The sequence below is a fragment of the Hyalella azteca genome, unplaced genomic scaffold, assembly GCF_000764305.2.
Source record: "Hyalella azteca isolate HAZT.00-mixed unplaced genomic scaffold, Hazt_2.0.2 contig9132, whole genome shotgun sequence".
Taxonomy (NCBI): Eukaryota; Metazoa; Arthropoda; class Malacostraca; order Amphipoda; family Hyalellidae; genus Hyalella; species Hyalella azteca.
Genome location: NW_025939209.1, coordinates 89,521 through 101,504, shown reverse-complemented (window position 1 = coordinate 101,504; position 11,984 = coordinate 89,521).

The window sequence follows — 11,984 nt, the reverse complement described above, 5'->3', positions numbered from 1 at the left end:
CGGTGAAATTAATTGAATACCATTTCCGGTGAAATTCATCAAATACCATTTCCAGTGAAATTCATCGAATGCTATTTCCGGTGAAATTCATCGAATACCGTTTCCGGTGAAATTCATCGAATACCATTTCCAGTGAAATTCATCGAATACCATTTCCGGTGAAATTCATCGAAAACAATTTCCGGTGAAAAAATTGGTCAATGAATTCTGTTACTTGACCTTAGGAATAGATAATTTTTGCCTTCCGGAATTCAATCTTTCTACTTTATATGGATGTTTTTATCAATGAAACACATAAGCTGACGGCGATGCTTTATTATGTTCCGTTGTTATAAAAATTATTTAACTATAAAAAATTATTCAAGAAAGACGTAAACCAGCTATTTAAATGAATAATTTTACTATGAAACAAACAATCATAATTAAACTTGAACCTATTCTTTGAATAAATGAAGGAGAGTAGAGGTATATAATTGTAAATATCTTAATTCAGAAAACGAATTGGAATTTAATTGAACATAGGACAATATTAAACGATTTGTTATAACAGTGTAAAATAATACGAAAGTTTAAATTGAAAGAAGATTCAAATTTTTGAATAAATTCTTGACATCAAGCAATTCTGAAGCAAAAATTTTTACTTGATAGAAATTTTACGGTAAAACTAAGAGCCGAAGAAGGCGATGATAACTTTTTAGCCTAAAAACCTTCTCATTATTAGCATATTTTTCCAAATTTAATAATAATTATTCCAAGTTTCGAAGACAACTTATAAAACTCTTTGCTTTAAACACTACCTTCAACTCGGTGGCGTATCGAGGTTCGCACGAAGCACACTCCAGCAACGTAAAGTGACCAAAACACAATGTTTCTCATTAACCACTCATTTCAGGAATATTTACACGGGAAGTTTTCTCGATTGGAGTTGGAAGTATGTTTAAAAATATGTGAGCTCGTTCCGTTTCAAATCGTCTCATTAATTATACAGACTAATAAAGAAAAATTGGACTCATACTCGGGAAAAGACTAAAATCTATAAAATTAAACGAACCATGTAGACCACATGATAATGGTCAGCCGCTTGTCGCGTGACAGTAGTTGAGGTCGTATCAATTGAAAAACAATTGAAATAAATTTATGTGGAGTATGTAGAAAAGTAATCGCCGTCTCCTAAGATCGCTCCGTGCACTGCATTACGTTTGAATGACGTTTTGGTGCTCAGAAACTACAGTGATAATGGCTTTGATGAGAATTTTTAGAAAACTGATTTATGAACTGAAACTTATCATCATTTATCAATGAACGTGTATGTTTACAAGTCTACCGTTTACAAGACGGCAATATTAGTCCTACATTTATGTCATACGGAAGCAACTATGTATATATGATTCTAGTCTGGAGTAATTAGTATTGACTCAGGTCTTTATATAATGCGACGACTAATGAGCAGCTGTTCGAGAAATGAGTCATCGAACAACAATATGCAAAACACTTTCCTCAATTTGGTTTAGGTCATTAATTATTAATGAAGATTAACATGGTTGCATACAAAAAAGTACATGGTGCTTTGGTCTAAGCTGCAGAAGCTTTGACGTATGACAGCGTTGATAGCTTATCGTAAGCTTACCTACATGTCACGTCACGCTGCGACCACTGACATATCAATTTCGTGTGAGAAAGGTCAGCTTGAAAGGTTTTCGTTTGTTTCCAGGATTAAATTAAATAATGAGTCATAACCGATTTTATGCAAAAAAAAATGAAACAAGTTAGGTTTGCCTTTCCCAAAATGAAACAGTTTATGGTCTTTTAAATTCAGGTTCCCAGATGGAACAGTTTCTGGCCTCTTAAATTTTTTTACACGCAAATTCTAAAAATAAATCATCCAATTAGCAAGGATGAATTCGAAACAAAAACACAATGGGCTAAGACAAAATCGAGCCCTGCATGTTATGAAAGCAAACTCTGCTGATTTTCTTTCTATAACCGCGACTAATGCAAAGAGAGGGGAAAAGAGGGTTACAACGTAAAATCTCCGTCGTTCACAGTGAACTTGATTTCAACGCTGGATTGCCATGATAAAGAGCGAAACCTTTTCGTTTATTGAAGTCAAACAATCTGGAATGTCTCAAAATTTGTATTGACGTATTTTCGAAGTTATCATATCAATAATTTTCACACGTTTTATTAAATCTCTTCTCGGTCCAGAAATTCATTAAAATTCGTTCATGACAGTCGCACCTGGAGGCTTTGTTACAAGATTTCTCATGAGAAGACGATGAGTTAAGTGGACATAATTGAGAATGAGACAAAACATGTAAGCAGGTGCAACGAAAAAAATTGTTAGCTCATGGTCAAGAATGCATTTAGAATAGTGGAATAATGGCTACTCCTTCTGTACCGTTATCCTAAAAAACTGCTTAGCAGTTCAACACAATTAATCGTAAAGTATAAGATGTGTTTGATGCCACTATATCAGACTTGCGACTGATGTAACTATAGCTTCATCTACCGTAGGGCAACGTGCCCCAGATCTAGGAAGTTTATAATTTGTGTAAAGTTCCCTAAATTGTTTTGCATTTCGATGGCATTTATTAGCGGACAACGCTATTCTTTATTTTGTGTAAATCAAAACTTAAACTCGCAAATCCTCACTTTATATCTGAACTCACTTAAAAAAATTCACATGCAAGTGTATTCACATGGACGTATATCTGCCTAAAGTTTTGATTTCTATAAACTATATATAACACATATTTCTAGCTTTTTCCTCGCTAAATGATACAACTCAGTGTATATTACTCAACGAATAATACCCTCGCTCGGTGTATTACTCAGCGAGGGGTACCCTCGCTCGGTGTGTTACTCGGTGTATTACTAAAGTATTACAGAACCTCTTAAAACTATCAAACAAAGAGACTTCCTGGCGCTAAGTGCTCTCGCCTTCACGTTTTCGAGACGCCAAGACGAAGCGAGGCGATTCTTCCGATCTTCTTAGCTGTAACCGACGAGCATGAAAGTTGCTGCGTGATTCTAGACATACTATGTGGCTAAATATCAAGCTATTTAAGATTGCCTATACTTTCAAAAAAAGTTAAGAGATTGTAAGCTCATCAGCCATTCATTGACGGCCTTTCAAGCAAAATCCACCAATTATTATAGACAAGAAAATAGAGCGTAAGTACTTACGTTCACTTAGCGAGTTTTGAAAGTATGGCCCCAGGTTCTCTGCATAATGCTATCGTATTATTAGACGCTCCGTCCGATATTCTATAAATATTTATCAAAGTTTGTTTGTTTGTTTGTTAGCTGCATGGTGTCATTACTTTATTTTTGAAACCTATAGCGCCGTAACTGTGTCACGATACTAATCGTATTGCGGATATACCCTGGGTCTGAAAATTCATTCTTATTGGCTAAATTTTAAAGCATTTCAAGACCGAGAGGGGGAAGGGTAAATATAAAATAGAGACATATAATTAAATTTCCTTCGTTAAATGTTATTCAATAATAAAAAATCTTTATTTTTTCCCCGTTTTACCAAAAAACAGCATTTTTCATAACAAAATAGGTTGGCTGGAATATGGCATTAGGAACGGGTTTCAAATGTTGGTTGAGATGAAGTTGTTTAGTTTCGAAACACTTTGTTCTCTCACATAGGAGTACACATCATGTAGTAAATAAACAACATGATTGAAGAAATGACAAAAAAGCTTCCTAATGAATGTCCTTATATAAGCTTCGAGGGTGATAAAGTCGGTATACGACTTTATTAAATCATAATGAGATAATGATAAGAAAATAGAATCTTGCCAAATACATCCTATTATTCTAGCCTCCTGATAACCGCATGTCAAAACTGAAAACCGCATGTCACTAAAAATAATTATTAATTATGTCATATTAATTTTGCAAACTGGATTCGACAACATGTAACAGCTTTAAACATACATAATAACCAATTTACAATTAATACTGAGTGAGATTAAAGTCACGATAATATTATTCATAAAAAGATTTTAGAACGACAATTTTTAAATCGTCGAGCATTTTATCAAAAATATTTTACACGAATGTAAACAGTAGCACGTTTTCCTAAACGAACCGGCGATAAATTCAAGCGTACGCCTCTTGTATTAATTGAATGGCGAGGAAAAAGAGGGATGGAAACTGATTCAAAAACACATTTATTATCGTAGGGAGCTAAATTAATGAATTTTGAATGCATTTATAGATATCGTGAATTTATAGATATCGTGAATTTTTAGCCAATTTTATCATTTATGGAAAAAAGGCGCTATGTGCTCGCCATGTCCGTCCGTCTGTCCGTCTGTCTGTCTGTCTGTCTGTCCGTCCGTGACTTCACGTTTTCGTCGACGAGAAAATACGCTCTCTGTCACTCACTGCAGTGAGTACTGAGTTATATTTTTTAGATTTTTGATTGCTTATATAGCCGTATAAATTATTGAACGGTTGAGGATGACGATATTCAGAATGGCGGGATGTGGGATAACGAAATTTTTAAATTGGAGAGATTGTCTATTCCGGTTAATACCGCATCAATCCTGTGACACCTGTCAACCTTATTAGATATTGAAATTATATCACGATTGTTGCAGACAATCTCAGGCAAAATTTAAGGACATGCAAGAGAAGGCAACAAAATATTTCGTGCTAGTTTAATTTTACCCTATCTCAACAGATCCATCACAGCGGTCAGGGCTGTTCGTATCTAATTCCCTAATTATAATAGTTAACGGTAGTATACAGATGGCAAAAAGGAAGCCTTTGCATTGCAAAGTAGTAAACTCTCTCCTTATAACTGTTGCGTATTATCAAAACTTGATTGAACCACTAAACAATTAAAAATATGAGAATTAAATATAATGATCTTTGCGTAGACGCTTTGATTGCTAAACCTCAAAGGTCAAGTAGTTATCTTTTTTCAAAATGATTTGCCAAGAGGGTTATATTCACCGTATGGAAGGACCAAATAATTCCGAACTATCTTTTGGATGAATTCAATTTTGAATCATCAACTAAACTGATTCAAAATCGTAATCTATATCTCAAAGTGTTTCTTAATGTCAGCGAAAGCTAAGTATTTTATCCCTATGAGTCATGTTTTTATTCTAATACAGCTGTTTAGTTTTGTAGTTGATAGTTCATTAATTATGCTGTGTAAATGTTGTTCAACAAAAATTGCTGCATTGACAATGTACTTAACTAAGTTTTTGAATGATCTACCTTTATTTTGGCGGCAGTATAGATTCAATGGATATTCGGTATTGGATATTGCTCAGCATAGCATAGTCCAGACTACTTCCATTAGATGATAATGACGTTATTAATAAAAATAATTTAAATTAATCGAGGTAAGCCTCACAAAAAATAGTTAAATTAATGATTATTTTCAGGTCTTTCTTGGACTCACAAGAACCATTAATTTAATTCCATACAAAATTCGATAAATTAATATAGATCCTCTGCATTCATGCATAAATTACAAGTCATTTGAATAAAAGGGATTTGAAAGCACCTCCACCCGTCATGTTGAGGTCAGTTATATCTGAGCTTAAATGAACTTGGGCGGCCGACAGACTCAATGTTTGTAATCAGGTCTTAGCATGAAGTGACCGCCGGTGACCAGCCGACTTAAGTATTTTAATCTGGGCCTATACTTTCAAAAAAGTTAAGAGTTCGTAAGTTCATCAGCCAATCATTGACGGCCCTTCAAGCAAAATCCACCAATCATGGACAAGAACATAGAGCGTAAGTACTTACGTTTACTTAGCGAGTTTTGAAAGTATGGCCCCAGGAATTTCAATGATACAGAAGGAGCTCGCGAGGAGAATTGGGAATTTATAATAAGGATTTTGCATGTACCGACTGATGGTGGCTGACTGACTCAACAGTTTTAATCAGAGTTCCCGATGTTGTTGTAAGTTTGTATGGATCCCGCCGAGTGAAGCTTAAGCCAGTGCATTCTCACAGGTGGAACGCGTAAAGATAACACAGTAGAAGGGTGCAAAAAATGTAAGTTAAATTAACCGAAAATTGTAGTTATTTAGAAATCAAATAAACAACTTCAATGCGTGAAATGCATATATCTTGAATCTGTATTACTTTGTATTTACTACAGCATTACAGCAGGATATGCCATCGACTTGATTAGCCTGGGGCCATACTTTTCAAACTCGCTAAGTGAACGTAAGTACTTACGCTCTATTTTCTTGTCTATGATTGGTCGATTTTGCTTGAAAGTCCGTCAATGATTGGCTGATGAACTTACGATCTCTTTACTTTTTAGCGCATCTTCTCATTTATGAAAAAATGCACTATTGTGCTCGCCATGTCCGTCCATCCGTCTGTCTGTCTGTCCTTCTATCCGTCCGTCTGTCCGTGACCTCAAGTTTTCGTCGACTAGAAAATGCGCTCTCTGTCACTCACTGCAGTGAGTACTGAGTTATATTTTTTTGAAAGCATAGGCCCTGGAATGCTGCACATTTAGCTGCTCTGAGTCGTGTTTGTTTAACATCTGAGCTTCTCGTGCGCTCACCCTAGATTCAGAAGACTCACGTGAACGAATGCTTTTGAATCGCGACTCGAACAATGCTTCCAGCCACAGCAAATGCTAAAAACAAACTTAGAGCTTGCCTGGTGGAATTCCTTTAACAACATGGATGAAATAGCTAAGCTTCCAAGGAATGTTTTTAACTCGTGCTCGCGTAATTCTTTAATTTGATGAAGGAAGAGTTGGGAACTTGCGTAGCTCTGATTTTCCTGTTAAGATTGAAGTATTAAATTTTTGTGAAAAAAATATTGGTGTAATAAAATGTAAAATCCCAATGATAATGATAAGGAATGTTATCGAATCTTTAATCATTATTACGAGCAAATCAGAATAATTAAAAGATTTCAAATTTATTTTCCTTTAATATCTTATAACTAATGGCTGATATTCAACCCAAACTACACCATTGTTACACCCATTGTTCATCAGATTAGGCACTTCGGTAAAGAATAAAGGTATTCTCTTCTCGACCGCGCTCATTCGACCGAGATTTGAGGTCTCTATTAAAAAGAGACGCGGGTGCCTTCACTTCATCATAAAATTATCCGCCTTTTGTGATGCAAAAATTCTTGCCTGGCGAGTAGAAGTTGTCCAGGCGTCAAGATCGCTTCTTCCGCTCCACTGCCGACCGAAAGGCCTTCCAGTTATCAATTTTGATGGCTTCATGCCAGTGCTTCTATATTGGAACGTCTAAGGGTAAGACTAACCTTAGGCTGCTGCATCGTCAGTTATCATTAAGATTAATTTTTACCTGTGATGCAGTCCATATTTAATCTTGAACTGATTACAGGAGAGAACGATATAATTCTATTCTATTTCTTCTAATTTTATAAATCACATATAGCACCTGTAATTCTAATTAATCATATTTTGTCAGTATAAAAAGAATTGCCATTTCATTTTCATCTGAAAGTTTGGTCGATGGGTTATTAACTCAATCTCCTTTACCTAACTTTTATCTCTACAATAAAACTGATGAAGGATTTGGTACAACATTAAATATCGAACCTAAGGCAAATCGTGAAATTAACCAGCTTCAAGTCTCACTGCCTTTAACATCCAACCAGTTCACGGTTGCAAGTTAATTTAGGGCAAGTTTTTTACCCCAGACCTCCAGCATCGCAGACGCTCACTCAAGCGTGAAAGTTGACGACTGTCACTCTGGCTGACACTTGCAAAGCCCGGCGCCGGCGTGCAATGGTAACTTAGGGACAGCTTGCTTTGATAGCTGTGTCAGTAGTCCTTTAATACCTTAACCTAATCTTGGGCATATCAAACACACGCAAGGCAACAAATAAGTATTCTGAGGAGCGTAGGGGACTTACACAGGACAGACAACGACTTGAACATAAAGATATGCTTAATGGAGATGCCCGTTTAATGAGAACATGTTACCTGAGCTACAAGTATTGGAGTAATTGATTTTAGTGTTGTGTGATATATAAGCAATACAATTGATGAGTGTTATATTTGAACTTGAGTATAAGTTTCCCATACAACATTAGAGTAGAATTTAACTTATTAATGAATCGTGTATTTAATGAGAACTTGGGTTCTTGAACTACTAGTATTAAAGAAATTGATTTTAGTGTTGAGTGATATATATAATCAATACAATTGATGAGTGATATATATGAACTTGAGTCTATGTTTCCAAAACACCATTAGAGTAAATTTTAACTCATTAATGAATCGTGTATTTAATGAGAACTTGGGTTCATGAACTAATAGTATAAGAGTAATTGATTTTAGTGTTGAGTAATATATCATCAACACAATTGATGAGTGTTATATATGAACTTGAGTATAAGTTTTCCAAACACCATTAGAGTAAATTTTAACTCATTAATGAATCGTGCATTAATGCGAATTTGGGTTCCTGAACTAATAGTATTAGAGTAATTGATTTTAGTGTTGAGTAATGTATCATCAATACAATTGACGAGTGATATATATGAACTTGAGTCTTAGCTTCCCATACACCATTAGAGTAAAATTTAACTTATTAATAAATCGTGTATTTAATGATAACTTGGGTTCCTGAGCTCGTAGTATTAAAGTTATTAAAGTAGTTGATTTTAGTGTGATATATTATCTTTAGTGTGATATATTATTTTTAGTGTGATGTATTATCAGAGGTGGGCAGTAGCGCGCTACATGTAGCGTAGCCCAGCTCTGTATATTATATATATTATTAAGTGATATATTATCAATACAATTGATTAGTGATATATATGAACTTGAGTCTAAGTTTCCCATAAACCATTAGAGTAATTTTAATTTAATAATTAATCATGTATTTAATGTGAACTTGGCTTCCTGAGCTACTAGTATTATGTAATTCATTTCTTTCAACTATTAGAATGGCAGACATGTCAGTAGCAGTGTAGTGGGATACTTGGGAAAACTAATTTATTCATTGGATCTCTTATGAATAATCAATTGAAGTTATTTCACGATGCTACGATAATATGCAAAACCCATGTTGTCGTACTCATTTTGTGAATCTTAATGACTTGAAAAACGAAATCTCTCAAAAATTAAGGAGTTTTCCTGAAATTTCCGTGATGCCATGTTACTAAAAAATCTAACTCAGCACTCACTGCAGTGAGTGACAGAGAGCGCATTTTCTCTTCGACGAAAACGTGAAGTCACGGACGGACAGACGGACAGACGGGCGGACATGGCGAGCACAATAGGGCATTTTTTTCATAAATGAGAAAATGCGCTAAAAATAGCTTTCCAAAGAGCTGAAAAACAATCAACCAGAGGAATATATGTAATTGATATCTTGGAAAGATTCATAAGAAACGGCGTAAGCAGAAAAATATAGTTGCTCTTCAGAAGCCTCAAAGCAGGTATCACTTTTAGTGTTAACTAACGAGATTGTTATGGCCTCCCAGTGAGTGAATTGCATAAATTAGACTTAGATAAAAGTATTTCATGCTAATTACATAAAAATATTTCGATTATTTTCACCGTTGTTGAGTCAATGTGTTATAAACATGTTAGACTGGGAAAATTGTTTAGATATTATTCAAGTCTAGTTCTAAATTGTTTTTTCATTGAACTGTAGTTGCTGTATTTCAACAAAATCAATATAATGATCAGTGACGAGTTTCCAAATCCTTGATGTCCATGAGCACATTTAATCCAGAAACAATAATTAGATCAATTCTTTACTGCTAGAAGATAACATTAAAAGTTTTCTCTTACTTTTTATATTTTAAAAGCAATAAGGTAGGTTATTTTTTTCCTGTATTTCCTCAATAATATGTTTAATTGTTTATATCTTATACAGAGACAATCCAGGCTTCTTAGCTAATTAATACGCAGTTCATTGAAGAATCAACGAATTTGTGAGTAATCTCAGCAATCTACATTCAACTTTTCCTCGTAACTTCAACTTTTTTCCTCGTATTCGAGATGATAGTTTCCTATATTAAAATAAATTGCTTCAGGAGTTAAAAATAAATTAATTGTTTCAGGAGTAAAATAAATTAATGTTGAAATATATCGGAACTCCATGCAGGTATTTTCCAAGACTTTCCAATTAGCACAAGCGCATAAACTATGCCAAACCATGAATCATAAATTATCAAGAGTACAAATCTATATCGCTCACGTTATTTGCATCTTAAGAGACTTGTTGAATTTCACATTGCTTCCGAGCATGAATGAGAAAACCACTTGGCAAGATTGAGTTTCAAAAATACTCTTCGACTCGATAAACGGAATATCAGGATAAAATAATTTTGTTGACATTTGATGAGAGATGTTCTTCAATGAAGAATACGCAGTTCTCAGATATCATCTTGTAGTTGGACCTATGCAAAATATTCGTAGAGAGCCTTATTGCTGAAACTTCATTTAGACATAAAATCTTAAGTTGCTATGGCGTGGTGCAGATTGAGGTAAGTTATAATGTTTTCACATTCAAATCTTCTATAACGAGAATAGTCACCTAAATATTTATTTGAGTCAATTTCAACACCAAACAGCACCTAATTCCAGTCAGCTTCCCTTGAAACCATAAGTCGCACGCCCCAACACGGAACACCAAGTTGCACTTCTAACATCCACCTTAATTTGGCCAATTTCACACCTGGTTAGGCTGCATTCAGCAGTAATTGTGGCGGGCAAATGTATTCCGCTAAAACTTGCCGAAAAACAGGCGAACGCCGCTGCTTTGCTGCACAATTTTCTAAAGGAACAAACGTAGATGAAGAGTAGCGAAGGGGCATCAATAGACCGCCACTGCATACCTGAGCGATGGTCAATGGGGTGAGTTCAATTCGATGACCAAAGGAGCAAGGCTATTGCATACCTGGATAGCCACCAATAAGTTGCTCTTTGACGGCTGCGACAACGAAACTGCGACGTGACTCGGTTGCCTCCGTAGTCAAAGCTGAGCCTAAGGGATTTTTAGTGCTCTGTTTCGATAAAAAGTCGAAATTTAATATAAAAGTTTTGACGAGTATTGTTCCACACAACTAGGATGAAGAGTGAGTATGATTCTAATATTCCTAACTTGGAAGAGCTGCTAAACGTGCTTTATTCGTTTGTTTTCAATCCACATCCAAGCATGCTGATGCCTTAAAGATACTTTTTACAAAGACTCAGGCAGCTTCTCAATTATCTACTATACATTTTACTTTATACTTTATGTATCTATAACCATTTTGCTGGGTTACCTCCATTTCAATCTGTTTTGTGCTCGAATACACGTCGTCCTCTGTTGTATTAATTAAAAGAAAATATCAGACTTGCACTTTGAGTTCCCGGCAGCGCACTATATACTCTGAGTGCCCCGTAAGGCACAATAGTTACTCGGATTGGCTCCTAACAATGTCAAAGGCGTCGAACTGTTAACAATGTAACGCACTCCACACAATGTCCGCTCATTTAACTCTATTTACTGTCGTCCTAAGTTCGATCTCGTGTGAACAACAGCGGCTTATTGGTGTCTTTTCACGAGCGATCACTTAATGCAAATTTTTCTATTTGTAGTGTATTCAAAATGTGTTGCGTGAGGTTGAAGGATGATAAGTCACAAGAAACGTGGAAAACAACCGATTCATTCGATATATCTTAACCAAATAAATTTGAACGGCTTCCAAGAAGCATGCAAATTTTTCGAAAATTTAGTACCAAAAAAGACTGCTTCATATCTTCCATCTGTGTCGTCGATTTTGCTTCAAAATTCTATTATTTCTAACGACTGAATGTAACTTCTTCTATGATAGGAAAGTGTGCAATCTTACTTTTTAACCCAGGTTGTAGTTTGTATCACAACACGTAGAATACCTTATATATCGTTAAATAGAAGTTATTAATTGATATTTCAACTGAAAATTAAACATGAAGATCTATTTTCCAGAAGACAGTATTAAGAACTCATTAATGACAGTTG